This window comes from Nyctibius grandis, chromosome 6 (genome assembly GCF_013368605.1).
Source record: "Nyctibius grandis isolate bNycGra1 chromosome 6, bNycGra1.pri, whole genome shotgun sequence".
Lineage (NCBI taxonomy): Eukaryota > Metazoa > Chordata > Aves > Nyctibiiformes > Nyctibiidae > Nyctibius > Nyctibius grandis.
Genome location: NC_090663.1, coordinates 48120592 through 48144770, shown reverse-complemented (window position 1 = coordinate 48144770; position 24179 = coordinate 48120592). Strand labels below are relative to the sequence as shown.

General features: G+C 37.0%; 1 protein-coding gene across 3 annotated transcripts in view; it reads right to left on the bottom strand.

Annotated features, from left to right (window-relative positions):
- Nucleotides 1-24179, bottom strand: part of FSTL5 (follistatin like 5) — a 322017-nt gene that overhangs the window by 246719 nt on the left and 51119 nt on the right. The window lies entirely within an intron of this gene.

Sequence of the window (24179 nt, the reverse complement as noted above, 5' to 3'; positions counted from 1 at the left end):
ATTTGGATAATCAACAGAGCTTTAAGAGGGCTGCAGTAGAGGTAAAGAAGTTTCTGCTGGCCGCAGCTCCCACTTTCTTCTGCTCCTAGAACATGGAAATGGATTGTCTACTCTAGGCTACCAAAGCCATCTGTCCACTTTCTATTCTATCTGTGCTGCTGCCACCATGTAAAATAAGTACTGTGGTCAGTAGCAGATCTGCAGGTGAAAGGGGAAGTTAAATGCACAGTAATATTTCCTTGGTATATCCTCAGATTCCATCTTGGCTAATATCCTAATTGTTTCCTAAAATAAGTATAAAAACACTAAAATGTCTCCAAATGTGGGAACAGACACTGCCCTTCACAGCCACTTACTTTTATGCTCTTGTTTATTCTGAAGATTAGGAGTGTACAGCAAGAACTTGATCACCAAATACTATATATATCTAGTATTTTAATTCTTTGCAATACTTTCCTCATCCTCACAGCCTAGCTGAATGATACTTGGCTGCCCCATTAAAAAAAAAAAAAGTATGAACAAACAAATGGCAATGCATACTTTGGTAGTATTAGATTCATTTTCTGTAGTGAAGAGCTAACATATCAATATCATAGTCTGATTCACATTGGTTCTAACCACTAAGAATTTATGGGTTTTTTTCACTTCAGTGGCAGAAATAAATTCTTACCATTTTTTTGTCTGAAGTCTAGAGGACTATTAGACATAAGACAACAGTGTGTTCATTCTTTGCTTGCTCATACAGCACAAGTTTTCTACAGACAAATGTGTTACAGGAAGCATGCAACCATGAAATTTGGCTTTAATATGACAAATCCTTTTGCTGTATTTGTTTTAAAACAATTTGAGCACAAAGTTGAGAGGACTACATATTCATCTCAGATGTTGTATATCCGATATAACTACATTACAGGGATTTTTATGTACATGAATGAAACAGTATAGTCAAGGCTAATGGTGGGCTTAGCTGTTTATGCACCAAACTGACTTGAAACGGGCAAACCCGATTCAACATTAAAAATTTCCCATAAGTTTTTGACACAAGGAGGAACATGTTCTATGTATCACCACTACATAAAGGCAACAGACATTAACTGACAGAAATTAATGTAAATCCTGTTTCCTTCTATTACTGTTAACCTCAAATAACGTCTTGCAGTGTCCAAGAGTACTTTACAGCACAGGTCACGTACATACATTACAGAATTACAGGACTCCTTTGAAGTGATAGAACTGTTGCAGCTTGAGGCCAAAGTCCATAAATCATTATTATTTCTGCTTCCTGAATTGGAAGATAAAGATCTTAATCTGACAACTGCTCTGAAATATTGAGAGGTGTGTGGTGACTCAACAATGCACTGTGCTGTATATTGCTGTGAAAGTAGAAACCGATTTAAGACTTCACTTGGGACTTCATTTTAGTACTATAATTGAATCTGATGCCTGAATGCAAAACAGCTACTTTCAGATGAGGAAGAATGATTTGCATAATATATATTGATATTTATAATATTGGTATATGTCAGCGTATACCAATCGTATACATCAATAAACAAGCAAGCTTTCTGCCCTAATGAAAAACTATATCACTTTGTTGTGAAATGTTTTATAAATGTCTCCACTTTATACTATTAACTATTCCAAAACAATGCACATATTTGTATACATCACTGCATATACAACTCCTTCTATTGAAGTCAATGGTAAAATTCTCATTGACCTCAATACAGGCAGGATTCTTTTTTCAGACACAGTCTTTGCCTGAAGTTCAGCTATTTTTAATGCCTTCAGCATGCTTAACAAGCACTGTTCTGTGCTATTTTTAATCTAGGAACTTGCAGATCTTCTAATGCATTTGATGAAAAGGAGCAGCTATGCAGTGTTGCAAGTGTTCTATAGTGCATATTTAAGAAAAAACTGTTTAAATGTTTATTCTTAAAAATTCCACCAGTTAGTGGTTACCATATCACTAACAGGAAAAAAACCAACCAACCAAACAAACAAAAAACACATGCAATTTCAAATGAGGTGACTAAATGGTCATAACTTAGTAAGGGGTGCATACTAGCTGTGGATAAAAAGCACTAGCATTTTCTTGTCAGAGCTGAGAAAAAATGCAAAATATTTGACCAAATATGATGATACAACACTGTCAGTAAACTTCTTTACACAAATGCATCATCAAGTCTTAGCTCACTGCCAGGTAAGTCTTTAAAAATAGAGATAAAAATCTGATGTACAAAGAACTTTTGTAATCATAATGTTTAGTTGATGAAGGCAAGTAAAGCACAGATTTATCATTGGTCTGGTCCAGTGTGTTTGGTTAGAGAGACCCAAGTGTTTGTTCTGACTGGTAGAAGTATTGCAGGGTATTCAAGACTCTTACCTCATACGCTTTTCATCAAGTTGCAGCTGTCTTCCTGTCTGTACCATGGTAGGGGGAGTGAAAACTCAGTGCATAAACTAGCCCTCAACAAAACCAACTTCTGCTGCTTTTCACTGTTCCAGCCCAACTTGCAAGAATCACTATATTTGGCAAATCCTTAATTTTAATTTTTGTTTCCAAAAAGAGTAGTTTCCTTTAGGAAGCAATAATTTCCATCTTGGAATAGAGCTGCTTCCTGCTTAGGTACAAAACTACAGGAATCTTGTTATTATCAAACAAGAAACCATCTTTTAAACCCATACAGGCTGTGTCTTGCAGCACATTCAAGAAACACCTGATTATTCCAGTGACTCTCAGGAAATCGCCGCTATTACTTTGCCTCCCTGGAATAATTATTAATGGCAGAATACTTTTGATAGAGTGATAATGGAAGTTTTTGAGGTTTGTGGGTTTTTGGTGTTTGTTTTTTTGTTTGTTTTTTTTTTTTTTTTTAAATGCCAGTGTAGATAAATCTACTGGAGGAAAATTTCTTAGGATGTAGCACCCACTCGGAAGACCATGACCACCACCTCCCCTCCAAGATACAAACAAAAAAATCTAAGCATTTAGATTTAGAAAGTGAACTAGTCCAAGATGAGCTTAGGTTCCTATATTTGCACATAATTCAGTAATTTAGTAAAGAAGATAAGCAGTCCAGCATATTCATTATTAAGAGACTGAGAACAAGTAAATCAAGATGACAAATAATCTACCCATGAATGCTAATGTTTTTGCAGCAATATAATTGGTATTGCTTATGTGATGATAAGTATGCCTGCATTTATCAAGTGCCATAACACAAGAATAGAAAAGTGTGTACCCATATTCGCTATGTTGGCATACTCTGAATTTTCAGTAAAAAAAGTGTAACACCTATGCATTCTGAGAGGGTCTATAGAACTACGGAAAACAAAATGTACTTTGTTCTATTTGAAAGTAAGGCTATGATAATTTAAATGTTTCCTGACATAAGTTAAAAGAAACCCACACTTTAAGAAATATCATTAAAAATGTATTATGCCTAAGACAGCCAAAGCAGTCACACAGGTTTTTCATATTCTCTTGAAACTTAAAAACTCTTTTCTTTTTGTTTGTACTTTTATGTCTGTTTAGAGTTTATGTTTAAAAAATGGAGAAAGCTAAATTGTTTTGGATTTTCTTTTAAGACAAGTTTTAACAAATACAGTTTCATGCTGTCACTTAGGATTCCTCACATTTCCTAGGCAAAGGCTAGTTCAACAGCACCTAGAGTTGAGCAAGCTTTAGGTCACGATTGCATCATTTACACTTGGGAATTAAGTGGATATTTTAGCATGCAAAAGGCTCACAGGAATATGCATTTTTTCCTTTAATCAGTTTAGAGAAACATTGCACATGGAAACTTTGGAAATTCATGAGTGTGAATCACCACATTCTCCAGTTAGCCTTAGCCTGGAACACACACAGTGTATGTTGTACACTGTTGAGCCCTCTCTCACAAACTCAGACTTCTTTTTTTTTTTTTATATTTACCTAACAACATAATTTGCATTCATGGCTTCTATCATAACTTGCAGCATTATCTACGTGTCATCTGAAACAAAGTGACAGCTATTTTTGGAGACAATATATCGGTATCTTGCATACAAATAACTGATGCTGATTTCTGGGGTCGACAGTCCCGTTCCTCCCCGCCTCCTTTTATTTAAAACGATTCTGTAAATGGCAGTTCTGGCTCTACAGCTGTATTGTATGAAAGGCTGTATGAAAGGTCTAACCAAGACTGCAATCCTAATGTTGGTAAGTGTTCAGTGTGGCCTTAAGTCTCACATGAAGCAGAAATATCTCAGGGAAAGCAGTGAGGAGAGGAAAGCCGGGGGTGGGAGGGAATAAGAAAAGGGGTTTAAACTGAAGGACTTGGGGGGGGTGGGATCCAAAGTGGCAACACTCACACCATTGCAACCAAGTGGGGAATAAGCCAGGCTAACCAGATCAGTGACAAACGTTCCTTAGCTGCCTCCCAAGATGAGAGCCAGAAGACCAACCACCTCAAGCATTTATATACCAATTCACTCAGCCTGGGGAACAAACAGGAGGAACTGGAGCTTCGCACCCAGTCAGAAAGTTGTGATATCATAGGAATGACTGCAACATGATGGGACAACTCACATGACTGGAGGACCGTGATGGATAGCTATAGGCTGTTTTGTAAAGACAGACAGTGAAGAAGAGGAGGAGGAGTTGCGCTCTATGTTAAGGAGAACTATGAACGTATAGAAGTCAAGTATGGCAATTGTGGAAGCCCTATTGAATGCCTCTGGGTCAAGATCAGGGGGGTCATTGTCTCCAAGGGGGTATCTTACAGTAGGCACCTGCTATCGACTTCCAAACCAAGATAATGATGCTAACAAAGCAATACTTGGGTCACTTAAGCAAGTTTCAGGTCAACAGAACCTGGTTCTTATGGGTAACTTCAACTACCCAGACTTTTGTTGGAATAACAACACAGCAACTCACATGTCATGCATCAAGTTCCTGGAATGTGTAGAGACTGCTTCCTCATACAAATGTTAGATGTGCCAACCAGGAAAGAGGCACTGCTGGACTTGCTACCTACAAACCAAGAAAACCTGCTTTGTAATATCTCCGTTAGTGATAGCCTTGGCAGCAGTGATCACAATATTGTGGAGTTTGTGATCCTGCTGAACTTGCTGAAGGTTAGTACTAATACAAAGGTTTTAGATTTTAGAAGAACAAACTTCAGCTTGCTCAAAGCTCAGTTGGGAGGGATTCTGTGGGAAGCTTCCATGGAGGATAAAGGAGCCAGCGAGTGCTGGGAGTTTTTCAAGAACACTCTCCTGGAAGCGCAAAAAAGAGTCCATTCCCTTTAGAGGTAAGGGAAGCAGGAGGAGCAAGAGACCCCCTTGGTTTAACTGCAAGCTTCTGAGCCTGCTCAAAACAAAAAGGTAAGTGTTCCAGAGATGGAAAAGCTGACGAATACCCACTGAGAACTACAAGGGCATCACCAAGGCATGCAGAGATAAAGTTAGAAAAGCAAAAGCTGAGTGCAAATTGAAATTGGCCAGAGATGTCAAAAACTACAAGAAAGGTATGTAAAAACCAAGCAGAAACAGAAGGAAAATTTTGGCCCACTGTTAAACATGAAAAGTGAATTAGTTACACTGAAAAGGCAGAGAGGTTCTTGCCACTTTCTCCACCTCTGCCTTTACCAGCACTGTTGGACCCCAGGTCTTGGGAACAAAAATCCGGGTCAATGCAAACACAGACCCACTGTCAGTGAAGGAAGAATTGGTATGCAAACTACTACAGGAGTTTTGTCCCTACAAGTCAATGGGCCCTGACAATATCTACTCAAGGGTGTTAAGAGAGCTGGCTGACATCATTGTGAGGCCGCTCTCCGTAATCTTTGAGAAGTCATGGAGATCAGGGGACATCCCAGAAAACTGGAAGAAGGCTAACGTCACCCCTATCTACAAGAAAGGCTTAAAGGAGGATCCAGGAAGTTATAGGCCCATCAGTTATAGGCCCAACACTGTTTAATATCTTCATAAGTGATCTGGATGATGGGATCAAGTGTACCTTGATGAAGTTTGCTGATGATACCAAACTGAGTGGGGAAGTGGACACTTTTGAATGGAGAGCCACCCTGCAGGAAAACCTGGATAGGCTGGAAGAGTGGGCTAACAAGAACCTTACGAAGTTCAACAAGGACAACTGTAAGGTCTTGCACCTGGGAAACATAATCCAGGAGTGCAGCACACTCTGGGATCTACCTGGCTGGAGAGCAGCTCTGTGGAAAGGGACCTGGGGGTCCTAGTGGACAACAAGCTCAATATGAGTGAACAGTGTGCTGCTGCTGCAGCAAAGGAAGCCAACAGGATGCTGGGTTGCATCAACAAGGGCATCACCAGCAGAGACAAGGAAGTCATTATCCCACTCTACTCAGCACTTGTCAGGCCACACCTAGAATACTGTGTTCAGTTTTGGTCCCTGCTGTACAAAAAAAAATATGTGGACAGGCTGGAGATGGTCTAGAGAAGGGCCACAGAGATGATCAAAGGACTAGGAAGCCTGCCATGAGGAAAGGCTGAGAGAACTGGGTTTGTTCAGCTTTGAGAAAAGAAGGCTTAGGGGAGACCTTATCACCGTGTTCCAGTATATAAAGGGTGGCTACAAAGAAGATGGAGACTCCCTTTTTACAAGGAGTCATGCAGAAAAGACGAGTGCTAATGGGTGCAAGTTACTGCTGGGGAGATTCTGATTAGACACAAGAGGAAAATTTTTCACGATGAGAACAATCAGCCATTGAAATAATCTCCTCAGGGAAGTGGTAGATCCCCAACATCGGACACTTATAAGATTCAGCTAGACAGGGTGCTAGGTCACCTTGTCTAGACCATACTTTCACCAAGAAAGGTTGGACCAGATGATCCTTGAGGTCCCTTCCAACCTGGTATTCTATGATTCTATGGTATGATAAGATTGATCACCATCTACCATTAACACTGGCAAGGCATTAACACTGAGCATAACCTCAGCATGAACTGTATCTGCTCATAAACATTAAAAAAGCTCTAGACTTTCTTTTTTTAAAGCTGTAGTATTTTAACAGCAGTTTTTCAACAAATTTTCATATACAAGCAAGAACATCTTGTAGTTATACTGACTGGACATGACACTAAATCTGCATTACTCATAATCCAGATCTCTAGGTATATGAACTTCTTCAGTAATTTACATTTTTTATTCTGGTTAGGAGTATTTCAGGCAAGTGAAAAAAATTTAAATAAAGAGTGGATTATTTGAGAGTAAATAAAAATTATGAATAATTTGTCAATATAATGCTTACAGTAACAAAGTTTCCCCACATAACTAACAGCACATATCTTAGTAAGCTAAAAAGATACAGGATTTTGAACTCTCCTTACCAATATATTCTCTAAATGTTGTATTAGAATGCCTTACCCTAACACATGCCTTGATTTTAAACTGTAGCATCTTTGGTTGATTGTTTGTTATGTGAGCCTGTATTGTAACAGACAACACAGTTTTAAAAACTGACTACTAAATTATCTGCATTCCAAACTCTAATCAGCTTAGCCAAGCTTTTGGACACACTACTAGGAATTTCTATTTCATAGATTTTTCTGAAGAGGCAGGACCTCTGGAATATGGTCATCTGGGGCAGGGTGGTGGTGTGGAGAGAAATCTCACTTGTGGACATGTTCATGGATTTGCATGCGAAGTAATTTTAATGCGTGTCTTCTATAAATTATATACAGACACATAAGTATTTCTTACAAATTTTTAAAGTGACAAAAATATAAATTCATGCTCTATGTTTATTAACTTTTCTTTTTCTGTGACTGACTTAATGACTATGGAGCATCTTCAATTTAAATAGTCTTTCATACCACTAACTACAACATGAAGCTCATAAAAGTAGAAGGAAATATAACTCCAGAGCTCCAAAAATCACCTTCAAAACCCTAACTTTTAGAGACTCAGTCTTAAAAATAACCCAGTCTCACATTCTTTTCAAAGTAAGACTAAACTCACAGGTCTCTTTGTCTTTCCAATTAAAAGACCCTTCTCATCACTTCGTGTTCAACTTCTTTGCCCACCCCTGCCCTGCCCCAATTTGTCTAGAAGCTTACATTTAAGCACAGGAAAAACAAACAAACAAAAATATCAGTTAACTGTCCAATACATTCTGAAGTTCTTTGCCTACATGCAGCATTGGAGGCAGAAAACAGACACAAGAGGAAGAGGGAACTATGGCAAGAAATTATAGCTGAGAAATATTACTTAAATAGTAGCATTTTTCCTGGCTTCAGAATAACAAGGTTAAGAATAAAAAACCAAGATACAATAGTCAAGTCCAAAGCTCATTCCTCTTAACAGAAACAAAGAGCCACTTGTTTGTCTAATTAAATTTGCTACAGGAGAAAGGAGTAAGATTTGTCACATCACAGGTATGAAAAAAAAAAAAATCTCACGGAAGACAAAAATCTTAAAATTATGGTCCTTCACCATAAGGAAAATCATTATAGTAGCAATTCAAACAGAGTCATCGAGTTTGAATACAATGGTTACAAACAAAATAGAGAAACACCACCTGGAATAGATCCCCATTCATAAAGGTGGAAGAGTATTCACAAAAGGCTGATCATGTGAAGAATTTTTCTGAGGAGGAGTTCAACAGCACATGGAATTATAGATGAACAAGTCTGAGGGACTCTGGTGCCTTGTACTGTTAAGGTATAACCTTGTAATGCTAAGGTAATGAGATAGGAGCTGAAAGATCTTTGAAAGATGGCCAGTGTATAGGCACAAGAATGTGCTACATCACTCTAATTAACTACAATAAAATACCTGTACATATTCAGTTACAAAAAAAAAAAAAAGGGTAGATAAAATTATAAAGTCTGAGGGAAAGTTTTAAATCACAAAGTAGGATTAAAAATAGGGAGTTCGAGAGAATAACTGCACAGAGATAAAATAATGCAAGGTTTACTTAAATCAATATTTTCTAATGATTTAAAAGCATAAAATAGTTGTACAGCAAGATCTCTTAAAGACATTCAGAGGCAGAAATAAACTTTTGTTAGAATATTGTTCTTCTTCCCAGGAGGCTTTCAAGAGCAGAGGTGCAAACCTGCTTTGAAGAAGACAGAACAAGACTAAGCTATTCCCATTTCTACACCAGAAAAAGCACCTCTTAACAGCTCTGTCAAGCAATTCCTTGCCGCATACTCTTTTCCACAACTCTGCTAGCCCTAACTGTTACTGAAAGCAGCAATTTGGATCTCTTCAAAGTTTCTCAGAGACAGAGGCAAAACAGAAGTTCGTATCAGTGGCAGAAGTGGTTCCAAGATGGAAAAAAAAAAAAAGAACAAACAAAAGCAAGCACCCACCCGTGCAGGGGCAGGATGAGCACCTGCAGCTGCAACTGCAGTCCACCGTCCTCAGCGACAGCCGCTTTCAACTCACACCCCTGAGCCCTGCTCCCACCTGGAGGAGTGACAGTCAGTCATACACATGGCTGATCATTCCTTTCCTATGCCATGCTTTTCTTTCAGCATCAACCAAGTAAGCCAGAGTACTTTATACAACAGTTTACTTTGCCTGTGCTTGCAACCAATTTTTGACTGGGTCTTGCACTGTGCTCTCCTCTATTTTTCCCTACCCACCATTCCCCCCCCAACCTCACACACAAAGAAGGCCCACCCCTTTATAGGGGAACTGGAAGTACCCTAAGGACTTGCACCTGCTTAGAATGTGATTGAAATCTTCTGGTGTGCTCAGCATTTATCAGTGAGGACTGACTAATAGAAATGCACACAGACATTGTGACTGTACATACTTATTTTTTTTTTACCTTAAAATTCAGGCTAAATACACTTAGGAGAACACTTGTACTGTGTTTTCAAATAAAATTTCTTCCTTATTCTCCCGTAAAGGTAAATTAGGAATAAAACAGGAAAAAGTGCCACACTTCTAAAGGAATAAATATTCACAACTGCAGTAAGCAAAAGCAGAAGAAAAACCGTGTAATACCAAGATAATTTGTAAGTGTTGCATACCCAGCTATTAACCTGAAATATTGAAATCTCCCAAAACAGTGTATCTGTTGGTCAGAAACAGTCAGCTTAGCAACTTTGCCCATGCGAATCCCTTTCTCTGACCAGCACTGCACTCTGCAGCTGTCTTGAGCAAACTTCCTCAGAGAATTTAGCTTCCTCAGAAAATGAAAAAAAAAAATCAAATCATACCTCCTCAGCTTGAATCAAATAGAAGTCAGGGACCAAAATACGACATAAGAAAAAGAGAAAAAATGAAAACACAACTAGCACTACTTTAAAAACATCTGTTTATCAGGGAGAAACTTTTCTCCCCTTCCAGAGCCTTCACCTGCTCCTTCCCTTTCCTTTTAGCTGAGCCTTTACGGGCCGCTCCGCTCCCGGTGCCCGGGGCGGCCGCACGCCCGCTGCCCCGGGGCTCCCGCCCCGCCTGGCGCTCACCGGCTCCTCCGGGCCCGCCGCGGCGGTTTCCCCGCCCGGCACCAGGAGGCCCAGCAGCTGCACAGCCCTCTCTCCCTACGATTAAGACGACTTTCTGTGGATTCCTGCCTCTATAAACTTCCTTGCTCGCTAGCAGGGCTGTTAAGCATCTGCTTTGATATCAGAGCACATCAAAGGACTGTGACCACTCCACTACACAGCCTTTCTTCCAGAGCAGAGCCCTGTTCAGATTTCTACCTGAACCAAAATTTAAAGTGCTGCTGGGCAATGCTCTGGCCCTGTGCCCAGGGTCCAGACAGCAGGGTCTTGTGTGCAACCTCATGGCCCCACGGGTCTGCAGGTTCCCTCAGGTGAAATTACTGCCCTGGCTGGGACTGTTCACATGCTTGTGGGAACCAAGAAAGTGTTGCCAAAGTCTCTTTCAATGCTAGGAGGTGATCTTCTGGCACTATACTAAGCCTTGTAAAAAATCCCCTCCGTTGATCATCCTCACATTTGACCAGTGACCATTAAATTGGTAAAACTATCTGTGGGCTCAAGACACGCTACTTGCCTTATACAGGAGAATGGAAAACATACACAGGTCTGAAACAAACAGCTGAACAGATTTGGAATAAGAGCACTGCTAGGTTTACATGTAAATATAGACTGACGTCCTTCGAGCAGATTCAAGCCAGCAATTCAATACTTTCAATTAAAACCTTAGTTGTACCTAGCATTTACTGTGTTTTTCTTTCTCATGGATTATCTTTGTCTTTTGAAAAATGTTTATTATTCATTTAACATCAAACCAGTGGCAAACAGTACGCTCTAAAACAAAGTGGGAAATGACAGGTTTGCCTCATCACAGATACATGGACCTTTGTTGGAATGGTTGACTGCTTTTCAATTGCAGTGCAGCAGACAATCCTCTATTCTGCCAAATGCATTACCCAATGTCACCAAGAGCAGGAAATGTGCATCACAGCAACAGCAGTTTTGAAAAGGTCATCGTTTGAACAACCTTTCACACATTTTAATGCTTATTTGAAATATAGCTTGCTGAAAATCACAAAGGGCTAGCTTAGTTCTCAGGCAGACAAAACAACCTGAGTAATGCTCACTTGTTATTTAAAAACCAAACTGATTAGTTTTAGCAACAATGATCAAAATAAGCAAAACTCTCAGTTAAACTGTTGACTGGAATTTTCCTCTTACCTAGTTACATATTAGAAAGGATGTTAGGATTTGGTCTCAAGAACCAACACAGTAATTACTGTATCACACAATAATATTAAACTGTTCCTCTATGGTAACTTTTCACATGAAGAACAGATTTGTCAATTTTGAGTTAATAGTATAGTAAAAGACTATTTTTTCCTCCATAGGCATATAGGATTAAATATGCTCCTATATGAAACAACATCATAAACAGAAAATTTAACTTATCCCCCGATCAAGTAGCTGGCATTAAAAAGGTCATTCAATTATCCATGCTACAAACTATCATATCAGAATCCAGGTATTGTACAATTCCTGTGTTAGACATTGAAGCAACACAGTTTTGTTGTTTGTTTTGTTGTTTTTTTTTTACTTCAAAGCCCTCCCTGTAGAAAAGAGCTCTGGTGGCTTTCTGCTACCTTCCGCAGGGACCTCTTTTAGAAAAAGCAGCATAGACATTGAGCAGCATTTAAACCCTATGGTTAAAGTGCAGCATCATTACTATTCAAGCAAAGCTGAAAAAGAAATGTCAAGCATTTTCAGTTTTACTGATTAGAAGCATTTGTTCCAAATGAATTTGACATTGTCCATTTATTTGAGCTTTTACTAAGAAACCATGGTGGGTTGACCCTGAAGGGCAGGTAAGCACTCACCTGGTCACTTGCTTGGCCCCCAGGAAGTCAGAAGGAATTCAATAAGGAATTAATTCACTAATTCCCATTGGCAGGCAGATGCCTAGCCACCTCCTGGAAACAAGTACACACAACAGGGCCATGCCTTAACCACCAATGTCCCTTGCTTCCTTCTTCTTTCCCCCAGCTGTTTTTGCTGAGCACAGCATCAAATGGTATGGGATATCTCTTTGGTCAGTTTGGGTCAGCTGTCCTGGCCGTGTCGCCTCCTAGCTTCTTGCTTTGAAGGGGGCAGAGTAGGAAAAAGAAAAGGCCTCGATGCTGTGCAAGCACTTTTCAGCAATAGCTAAAAGCTGACACTGTCTTGGTCACCAATCTACAACACGGCACTATGCGGGCTGCTATGAAGAAAACTAACTTCATCCCAGACAGACTCAGTACAGGAACACAGTATGAGACCTTTGTAGGCATTAGTAAATCCAGCAAGATGGGAGGGCAGAAGGAAGTTAATCTAAACTGTTAATCAGTGGAATTTTTTAGGAAAAATTATATTTAGAAGAATATGACAATAATTTTTATATACAGAATTTCTAGTTCTATTTCTTTGACAGAATTAGTAAGAGACCAATATTTCCAATGTCCTTTACCTGTGTGGAACATGAACACATGAAATTTAACAGTGTAAGGGTTATTTAGGCTGGCTATGATCTTTACAAGCCCTTCAGAAAGAACAGCAGCAAAACACTACATACTTGTATATATGAGTATAGCTCTCAAAGACACAACACAGCTAACAAACTTTGACACCAATGACCCACATGTGGATTTCTGAAAGAAAAAAAAAAACACAACACAAACCCTACAAAATGTAAATGTCATTCCAACAGGTATGCAATATCTGAAAACAATGTTTTAGAGACAGCAAAAAGGAGTCTTAAAAAGAATGTCTACAAAGAATAGACATAGACATATACATGGTGTAGCAATACCATTTGCCTCTGGACCTTGTTAAAAGAAAGTCGTCATCCTAAATAGGCTTGAACTTTCATAACTTAACTCTGCCATTTTAAGTTATCTATAAAGTGATGTGTAGCAAAATGCACTGCATATACACCTCTCTTTTCAGAGCAGAATTGATCCTATCTGCTCCATGTATTCAGTAGTCTTTTTTTTCTGAAGGAGTTAAGAGTTAACCCAAAATGTTTACGATTATCAAAAACCACCCTAAAAGCTAAACTGTGCTAAAATGAAAAGGCAAAATGCTTTACCAGATCTCTGTTAGGAGAGAATATTGCTCCATGAAAAGAAAAAATACATGGAAAAGTATCAAGAATCTTCATCTTGACATACAATATGAGAATATTCCATTTTGAAAAATTTATAAAAGCAGTAGTCCACATTAACAGTGTATTTAAAATTATTTCTACATCTATGTATAAGTCTTTATACTCATTAAATATTAAAAATTACCCGTTAAACCAGACGTCCATTCAAATAAATATAAAAATAATTTCTTTCACAGAATATTTAAACTACTTCTTTCACAGAATATTTACTTCTTTCACAGAATATTTAAACTACTATTCACTAGTGAGATGACTCAGTCAAGCAATGTTACTACTGAAAAATTTTTCTACTTCCGTGCTTAAAATAATATTTTTTATGAAATATAATTCCTAAAAAAAAAAAAGATTAAAGAATAGTTTTGCTGCTAAACAATAGTAAGACAGTTTCAATTTTATAAGTCTGGTATTCTTTGTAGAAATAGTTCACTATAGAATCAATTATTTTTATTCTTTTGGTTCTTCTAATAACTACGTAAAAGCAAACTGAAGTAAAAATACAAATAGTCCTATCTCCTACATCCTGGAAAATCAATCTTATAAGAAAACACGCATATATATCATTATAAATGAGAAAGAATTTAGATTTTAACAGAAAGAAAAATGCCAGTTAGATATTCCAACTGTCTGTCAGGCTTTCTGTATTAGTTGATATAACTTCTATCTAGTGACAAATTGCCCTCACTATAAACATGGCAAAAATACTATTTTGTTTCTTAGATCATATTAGAAATTGATAAAAACCATTAGCATTGCTACATGTGAAATAATCTAGGGCTATAGTAATAGATAATCATTAAGCATTTCAGAAATACAAGCTAAAGAATTAATTGTACAAAACATAAAGACAATTTTAAACTACTATTCAAGAGAGTAGTCTACAGGAACATCTATAGTGATTCATAACTGCCACACCTCTGGTTCAGCTGCTGCATTTCTTCCCACTGGAAAACAGCAGAAGGTTAAACGGCAAACTATGATCAACACAGCTACCAAATCACTGTCAATTGTTTCAATGTTTTAACTACTGAAGTGCAGAAACTTTTCAAATGAATGAAAATGAAAATCCTGTTATAATACTTGCTGTATATGTAATTTCCAAAAGGAAGGCTAATTTTCATACACATTAATAAAGCTAAATAGTTTGTTATACACCATACTTTCTTAAGTGATTTCAAGTAATTTATGAAATGAAACACACAGATGTAGATCTACTTTTAGAACTAGAGAAACAAACAGTGCTGTGGGAATAAGTACTTTGAGTTACTAATTTTTTTTGTGTTATACTGAATGGAAAGTTATTGCAGGTCAACACACCCTGTTTATGCTTGGCAACTCTGAGCTATTAATTGCAACAGAAATAAACTTTTCATCACAAATCCTTTTTAAATTCCAATGCCTTTGTAATTAAATTTTTACAATTGTTTTTATCTTAAACAGTTCATTTAAATGACTGAAATTATATTGCAGAATATTTTTTTCTCTGTGCTTAAGGACCGCCAGCTGATCTTTCGATTAACAACAGTTTGAAACTGGCAAAGAAATCTAACTGAGATCTGTGTGACTTGACTAATTAATTTAAAGTTGCTGGAATGACCTAGCTAACTTGCTCAGTTTTCCAAAAACCAATTATATCTTTACACCTGCATCATTTCTTGAATGTCCAACCAAAGCTAAATGGCAGTTTAACAGTATTGCTACACAAGTATTCGTAAAGGAATTTCACAGAGTTCTGTTAGTGCAACAATTTCTAGAAAACATCAAAATAATGGACGTTGTATTTGTGTGTAAAGCTCTCTGGAGCTCACATATATCTTTCCTGAAAAATAGTTGGAAAACCTATCACCTAGAAAGAATGCTTTTTATTTCCTTTATTCTTAATTTTCCACCTGAATTTGATAGCCAATGTAAAGAATATTCATAAATATATATGGCCTAATCTTTTTCAACATAACTTTACTGGAGTGGCATGATTTTGTCTGAGCCTGTATGCTTTGACAACGTGCAAGTATTTAACTCAACTTATTTCTTCCTCCCTCTTCCTCACCCTCACAAGAATTATACACCTTTCCATCCCATCTGTTCCTTCTTGAAGGAACTTTTTGAGTGAACCATGGTCTTGACAGTAATATTCCACTGACAGGAACACCACAGGAGCACCACAGATTAACTTGACAAGAAAAAATCATCAAAGTTCTCTGGATTCTACAACACAGTCAAGTCAAATTGATTTTTTCAGAGATAGATGGAGGCACGCTCTCCCATAACCTGTTACCTGCATGCTACAGTAAAACAGATGCTGAAGATTATCAAGGCTAGTGGTGCCAGCTGGAACAGGTAGGAATGTCCTTGCCTTGTGTCTCTCACTCACCCATATTTGATCAGTTTAAACTGATCAGTTTAAATATATGTCTAATTTACACAAGTTTCTATCTGCTGTGCTTGCAGAACTCTTTTAATATTGTTGATGTAAAATGTGACAGGTAGTGAGCAGGTAAAGACTGACAGACATATTTAGATAGCCTAAAATGTTAACTATATTCTGAAAATGTGTAAAATTGTGGAACGTGTGTACAATGGTATAAAGAATACATGTAAACGTATGTATCTTTCTCCAAAATAATATCATGGTTAATGCATATAACATAGGACAGTTTAAAAATTATTTTTATCAAATTCATATTGTTAGAGATGTATTGGGAAATTAAAATATGACTAAAATAAATTTAGTCTTTTGAAAGTTAAAATGGGGGAATAATCTCATTATTTTGATCTGTTGAAGCTGTCAGTCCTGTAGTACTCTGTTAGTGAGTATATAAGATGCAGAAATCTTTGATCAAATAATTTCTCTGACTCTGGGTTTCCTATATTTTCAACTGCTGTAAGCAAGTTATTGTGAAGTGACTAGTTTCCTCCCTATTGGCCAAAAGTTTGATTTTGGAGGCAATAACTCTGTCCCAGTTAATGTTTTGGCACTTTTCCCCAACACATCCTGTTTTCCTAATCTTGTCTGTTTTTCCATGAAAACAACACATGGGAGGCTTTCTTTGAGAAATAATCTATTCTAATGCTCCATACATCATACATATAAGATAGGACAGCTCAGGAGATGACTCAAACCTTGCTGCTATTCCAGCATTTGTGGTGATCTGTGGTCCCAAAATCTAAACTCAAAGAATGTTCTCATATTCTACATAAACTGCAAAATAGTATTCAGACTAGGTTTACACCACTTATTATGTTTACACAGAGAGCTTACAGCTTGAGCTGATGTATTCTGGGGTGTTGGGACCATCCATGGCCAGGGAGAATATGAATTTCTAAATTGGCATCACTAGTCACTGCCCAACTCAGGAGGCAGTGTTGAGGAGGGCAGTTTTCATTTAACCAATGGATGAGGATTAAATAACTATCGATGAAAGGTATGTTCAAGAGAAAGTGATCTGTTAGAAGGTCTTTTTGCCTAGGGTTTTTGTTTTGCTTTGCTTTGGTTTTATTTGAACTGCTGAACTGGTTGGTAGTTTATACTCTGTAAATCAACACAATGATTTTTTTCTGGCTTGGTTTTTCACTTCACCTTGAAGGTAATCTCATACCATCATATAGGAAGAGACTGGCTGATCTGCTCTGGACAAATCTACTGGCTATGAGCACTGCGATGATTCATTGACCTAAAGCATTATCCTAAACAACCTCCAACAGTTGTAGGAGTTTGTCAGGTATGAAAGTAGCTCATAAGTTCATGTTCTTGTTTTGTGTTTCTGTAGCAACTAGGTAAGGACAAAACCTCCTTAGAGGTGGAAGCTGCATTTTCTGCCTTTGATAGCCTTCTCTTTTCCTGTTTTTCTGTGCTGATCCTGTTTTGATCTTAAAGAAAAAGAATCAGATATTCAATAACATCCACACCTTGAGACCTTGTAAAATTAACATTCTCTCTTTTCTCTCATTACTACCATCTCATTAATAACCATTATACAAAACCAAAATAAAACAAGGGGGGAAACAACTTCTGGGTTAAAAAAAATCTTCCAAAAAGTTTTTCGTGGGTAAAAATGCTTGATAAAACTAAAAATTCATTACATTTGAAATTCTTTGACTCATACTAATTTTTAGTCTTTAATGTGCAATGGGTTTTCCTGATTAAAATTCACAAAGTTTGACATATTCATGTTGGTTTTCATTAGTGAGCTAGCCACTAATGGCTAGACGCAAAGTCTGGGTTTGGTTTGTTTGTTTCGTTTTGGGTTTTTTTTTCTGTAAATGGACTATTATCATTTTAGTTTAGCATTTGCTTAACTTCAGGACTGTAAAAATGAGAAAGCATGCTGTGTGGTTTTTGTGCTTCTCAGTTTCTGTTTACTGAAATCAAAGAAATATCATTTTGCAGTACAGACATTAACAGCTCATGGTGACCCTTCCTAGATTATTGGATCTACACTGATATGAAAGTAGAGTAAGCGAGCTGTGTTCTTTATTGAATTCATGCATGGTAAAGAGCAGGTTTTTAAAAACAGTAGTGAGAGTGAGCTGAGTTCATACTGAACAAATATGTAAATATATAAACAAATAACAAAACAACTGACAAAAAGTGTTTAGTAGATAGAGTGATTTTCTAACCATATTCTTATTTTTTAATATTGCATTTTAACAAAAAGGTAAAATCTATCTCAACAGTTTCTCAGATAGTATTTAGTGTTTTTGATTGTAAAATAATGTGCAATCTCATAATGATATCTAACAGACTCCTTTTTAAGACAAAACACCCTACAAGAAACAGCAAATGAACAAAGTATTACTTTTTTTCCTAATTTTCAATTCAGTCCCTGGAATCTAAGGATCAACAACAAGGGCACATACTCCTATTTCTCACTTCTGAATTCAGCCTCAAGATCATTCTGGCTTCCTTAAGTTTATTTTCTTTATTCCAATTTGTGGGAGGGAGGAAGAACCTTCGCTGCAGTTCAGGTCTCTTGGGTGTTAGCCATCAGCTTGAAAAAAACAGTCAGTGTAATGCTTTGAAAATCAATTTGTCATGATTGAACTTGAGTTTGATGGAAGATACAAAGACAGGAAAAAAAAACGAAAATGAAACATCTTAAGTATGTGATTTTGCTTCTTAAGTTCACATCTAAGGAAATACACAAAACACAGCTAAACAAATAGTAAAACATGTAGTTCTTTTTGTTTATTTGGTTCAGACAAAGCACTTAGAAAAAAGGCATGTCTGTGTGTCCTGGTTTGGCCCAAACCAGGCCAATTAGTCTTGGAGAAACCAGGGTCACTGCTGAATTCCTCGCTGCTTACGAGTGGGGAGCCGAAGGGGGGTCGCACCTGCAGGGAGGAGCAGACAGGGCAGGTGACCCAAGATTGACCAACAAGGTATTCCATCCCACACACGTCATTCTCACTTTCCTATTTATCACTAACCCACTGCCTCCTGGAGGTGGGGCCCAGGAGGGAGAGGCCCTCCTGTCTCCCACTGATTGGTACCAGCTTTGCCAATTCTCCAGTTAAAAGCCTGCAGGTGTGATGGCAGTGAGAGCTACTGCCTTTTCCCCTCTGCCTGTGCTGGGGGGAGGTACTGCATTTTCCCCTCTGCCTGTACTGGGGGGAGCAACTCTGCCTGAGGAGGATTTCCAAGCTCTTGATCTTGGTTTTGTATATATTTGTATATATTTGATTATTTCTATTATTATTGTTATTATATTCTTTTTCATTATTATAGTTTATTAAAACTGTTTTAACTTTCCAACCCATAAGTCTCTCTCCCTTTTCCCTTTCCCTTGGGGGGGGAGAGGGTTAACAGAGAGCATCTGCCACCTGGTTAATAGCCAGCCCAGCATTAAACAGTGACACTGTGTTACGATCTCAAATGTGTTTTAATAATCTACATGTCCACCATTACTTGCTTTCAATACCAAGTTATTTGAAATGTTTTCCAGTGGTAAGAATATCCTCCTATTCCTATTACGTACCATTCCATTGCTAATACCTTATATTAAAAAAAAAAAAAAAGAAAAAAAATTGAAGACCAAAATGACAACCATTCACATTTTAACCTGCTGTAATTTGAAAAATTTATCTGTCAGAGTTCTACTGAAGTCTCCACTTTAGTTTGTGATGTTCAAAGGTTCTGAGTGGACTTGAATTAAGCATTCAGTGATCATGCAGAAAATAACTCAGCTTCAGATTACTCTAAGAAAATGAGGGAACTAAGGCAACTGATTTGCAAACCAAAATAAAACACAGAAGACTTGTATTGAACTACAGACTTTATCCTCTTCAATACCAAAAAACAAAATTCAATTTTGCAATATTAAGTAATGCAAGGATACGTATGTTACTTTATTGCTTCTCCACAAGAGCCTTATTTTGCACGGTTATGTTTCTTACCTGTCCTAACTTTCCTAATATTTTCCAAGAGAATCCAATTTTGCATTAATTCAGTCAGGTGTAAATTCTGGGCTTTGAATAGCCTGAGTTTCTACTCCGGGTAGAAAAAAGTAATCATAAGAGACTTGGAGACAGCAGTAGAAATTGGTTCTTGAGATTATGAAATTTTGTAAGCAAGATGAATGCCCTCAAGCGTGGCAGTTGTTACAAAAAACCCTAGTGACAAGGAGTGAAATGTGAGGAAAGACTATCATTTCTACATTCCCCCTAGAATAAGAGGAATATTAGAAAATAAAGACTTATCTAAAAAACTCAGTGTTTATTTTTCTGTTATTGTTGTTGAACCATTCTGAAACAGTCTCATTGAAAATGTACCCTTCCCGAAGAACAATCAATGCAAAAACAAAGAAGAAAAGCTAAAAGTTATAGTTATGTGAAGAAATGGGAGGAAGATAGAAGGTCTATAAACTCTAAGCTGAAGTAGAAAACAGTAGAATACCCACAGCCCAAAGGCCAGGATGATTCAAGTGTTAAATAAAACTATGAAATGAAATGAAATGAAATCTACTCTACAGTGAAATCTGCTCGTAAGAAGACAACATTGCAAGTATGCATGAAATTATGCATAATTCATCTTATATAACATCTCATAAAATCAGCTCAAATACCATTAAAAATAGATTTATTTTAATTCTAGTGCTGACACAGCCTTTCAAAAACAAACCAACAAAATCTGAGGCTAAACTGAAAAATGCACTTTATTAATAAATCTGATAACATCTATCACCAGGCAAATAACTCTATATCCCTATATTAGTATACATATCCAACTATTTTATAAACTGTGAGTTCCATGCTATTACACAACTGAATTTATGGAATACTGACATGAACTACCATGTTCTGAGTGCAAAAAAAATATAGTAAAGCATGTAATTCTGAAGAAGGGAAAACAGCAAAGGAAAGTAAAATGTGAGGTGAAAAGTGTTGTTATTGACAGCTATTTGTCAAGGAGTCTATAACATAATTCACATAGCTTGTATGTAAACAGGGACGCATGAAGAGCAAAGGACACTTGTATTCTCTGTGTTTTAGAGAGAGAGAGGTTTTATCCTGGAACTCTTTGATTGCTTTTCCTAATGCTACTATCCTTTGTGGAAAGTAAAACTGAAGAATAGCAGGGTAAAAAAAAAAAAAAATTCCCTCCCACTCCTCAAGAAAAAGCTGCCTTAGCGCTGTGACACTCAGCCATCCTTATAGTTGAAAAAATAGCTAGTGGCTGGTTTTGGGGAAACAAGGTATTCCAGTCAAGCATTTCCTGTTCCTTCCCTCAAAAAAGCTTCTTTCCCTTCTATTATCTTCTCCCTTGTTCCAATGAGAGAGAAAGGCAACTTCCCTCTTTCTGAAATTCATAATTCACAAACGCCTACACTTTTTTGCTTAGTCAGTCAAAACTTAACATGAAAAGCTTTGGCAGGCAGCTTTGTTACTCTGTATTTATTTCTTCTTGCATTTCTGGTAGTGCAATAATGAAATCCATCATTGTGTGATGCTGGAAGTTGCAACAGAAAGTCATCCTTCTATTTTAGTCTACCTAGGCCAATCTTTCTGACTTACGCTCTTACAAACGATGCATGATAACACGACTTTTTAGAATATTTTTTGTAATGTAGCTATGCAAGAAGTGAATCGTTTGTAAACACCATATACATAAGAATTATATAGAGAGGAGAAATAGACTATGTCACAACTCTACAAATTAAAAAGTGATGTGTATACAAAGTAGGATGCTTATGGCTTTGTTTCAAAGAAGACTAGCTTGAGAATGATCTTCCAATGATCTGTAGACAAGTCAAACAACCTCTGCTCATGGAGAACAGGAAACAGGAAACAAACTTTCCAACCCGTAAGTCTCTCTCCCTTTTCTCTTTTCCTTTTCCCCTCTGGGGAAGGAAAGGGTTAATAGATAGCATCTGTCATCTGCTTAACAGCCCACCGAGCCTTAAACAGTGAAAGTTAAAACAGTTTTAATAAACAATAACAAGGAAAAATAAAAAGAGTATAATAAACAATGAACTATATACAAAACCACTACTGAGAACCTCCCCCCCGAACTAGACTCAGCAGCAGGCAGGAAGTCAAGGGCTTTTTGTCAGTACTCGACATATTCTCATAGATTCTTCTTTAATCCTGAAGAAAGGAAACACCACATTTCACGAACTTTTATTAGTTGGCATATTTGTCAGGCAAATCTGATCTCTAAATAACAGTGCCCTTTATGTGGCCTTCAAGAGAGTAACGTGTCAAAAACTACTAACGTTTAAAGACTAAAATCATTGTAAATTATGTACTAGGTATTGCTATGGGCCTAGATTCTTTTGCTGTGCTCCATCATACATAGTAGCTAGACCTGTGAATAATTCTATGCGTAAGAGTTAAATTTTAGAGTAATTGCTAATAAAATAAGCAACTGCTCAACATGAAAAAAGAGTTGAAGAACTGATCTAAAGAGAACAGTAACTCAAAACGCGAGGAAGAATTTAATATGTTATTTTAAAAGGCTCAAGTACATCTTTAATATTAAAAGCTAAATATTTCATTAGAGAAAGTAGAGCTGTCAGGTAAATAATATGTTACTGTACTACAGTTGTTCTCATGCTGTATTTGTTAGGATTCTTATCAATCTAGTCTATATAATATATGGAGACTGATTCCACAAAACCAAAATTGAACTTGTACTGAAGAAATATGATGAGCTTAGCAACATAAAGAAATAACCAAAACTCTATGTTCAAAAATCAATTCTTCCTTTTCATAGGGATTCTGATATAGAACACTGGAAAAATCATTATGATCTTTTCTGCTTTTGTTAAGTACTTTATAAAATAAAAAGGAAATTGACTAAAATACTGAAGAATAAAGAATCCTGGTGAACAAATAAGTATAAATACAGTTTTCTCCTAGAAAAGACTTTAACTTCAGATTTTCAGCTCTCATGACCTGTTTTCCAACATGTGGTAAAATCACAAAATACAGTGAAAGTCATCTCAGTTGCTTTATTTACTATTCAACATACGTCAGGGTCACAGAAGGGTTTAAAATGTACTAGTAAACATTTTGATGCTAAGGATACTGAGAGAATAGTGATCATATTGAATGAAGCTGACTGGAAAATGCTGTTCTTGCTGAAATTAGTAAATGTTTTTGAGTCTTAGTAAATGTTTTTCAATTACATAGATTTTTGTTAGAAAATACAAATTTGTTGAAAAAGTATTCTCCATGGGAAGAAATTCACTTGAAAAAGCTGACCTGGTAAAATGGTTGAGACTGTAATAGACAGTAGTCTGATTTTTGCTGAGGGCAGAGGATACTAAAGCAGCTCCTATTTAAAATACTTGAAGGCAATAGGATTTACTGAGGGTAAAAGGACCCTCAGCTCTGAACAAATTACAATAAATTTCGAGAAATCTCAATTCACTGTCACCGTGGAACTTTGATTTATTTCTGAAACAAAAGAGGACCAGCAACTTCAGTTGAAAATTTGTCCGAGCTTGAGTATACTTTCGATTTTCCCCATATTGAGGAAGTTTTCTCCATATATCTCTGAAATAGCGCAGTCAGTTTCTGTACTGGAAAGCAATTCCTGTTCCCTTCACAGCTTGCTTTCCATTAATTCTGTTCACATTAATGGTACTCAGTAGTATAAAGCTTCTTTATAGAGGGTATACCTAGGGTTAAGCTTTAACTACATAAAAATCTGACAACAGATGACACAGTACAGGAGCCTTATAATCTGTTCAGAGCCCTCATCTCTTCCATACTCTTGCAGTGAAATGAGTATTCTTTCTAGTGTCATTTCAGAAAAGGAAAATGATGAATACTGCTCATTCTGCACTAATACACATGCACATCTCTCTTCTCTGCTGTCATGTGCAATACTTTAGAACAGAATTTTGTCTCATTACTCCTAAAGTACAGAACCTAGCACTTCTTTCTTTTCATTTTTTCCCATTTCTACTACTCCACTCTTAAATAATCACTCCTTCTGAATGCCTCCTGCTATTTCTTCTAAGTTAAACTTCTAAAAAAGTGCAAAAAAACTCACCCCAAGATAATTTTCATATTCATTTGTTGAATTCTAGTAAAGGTAGGAAGAAGGAAT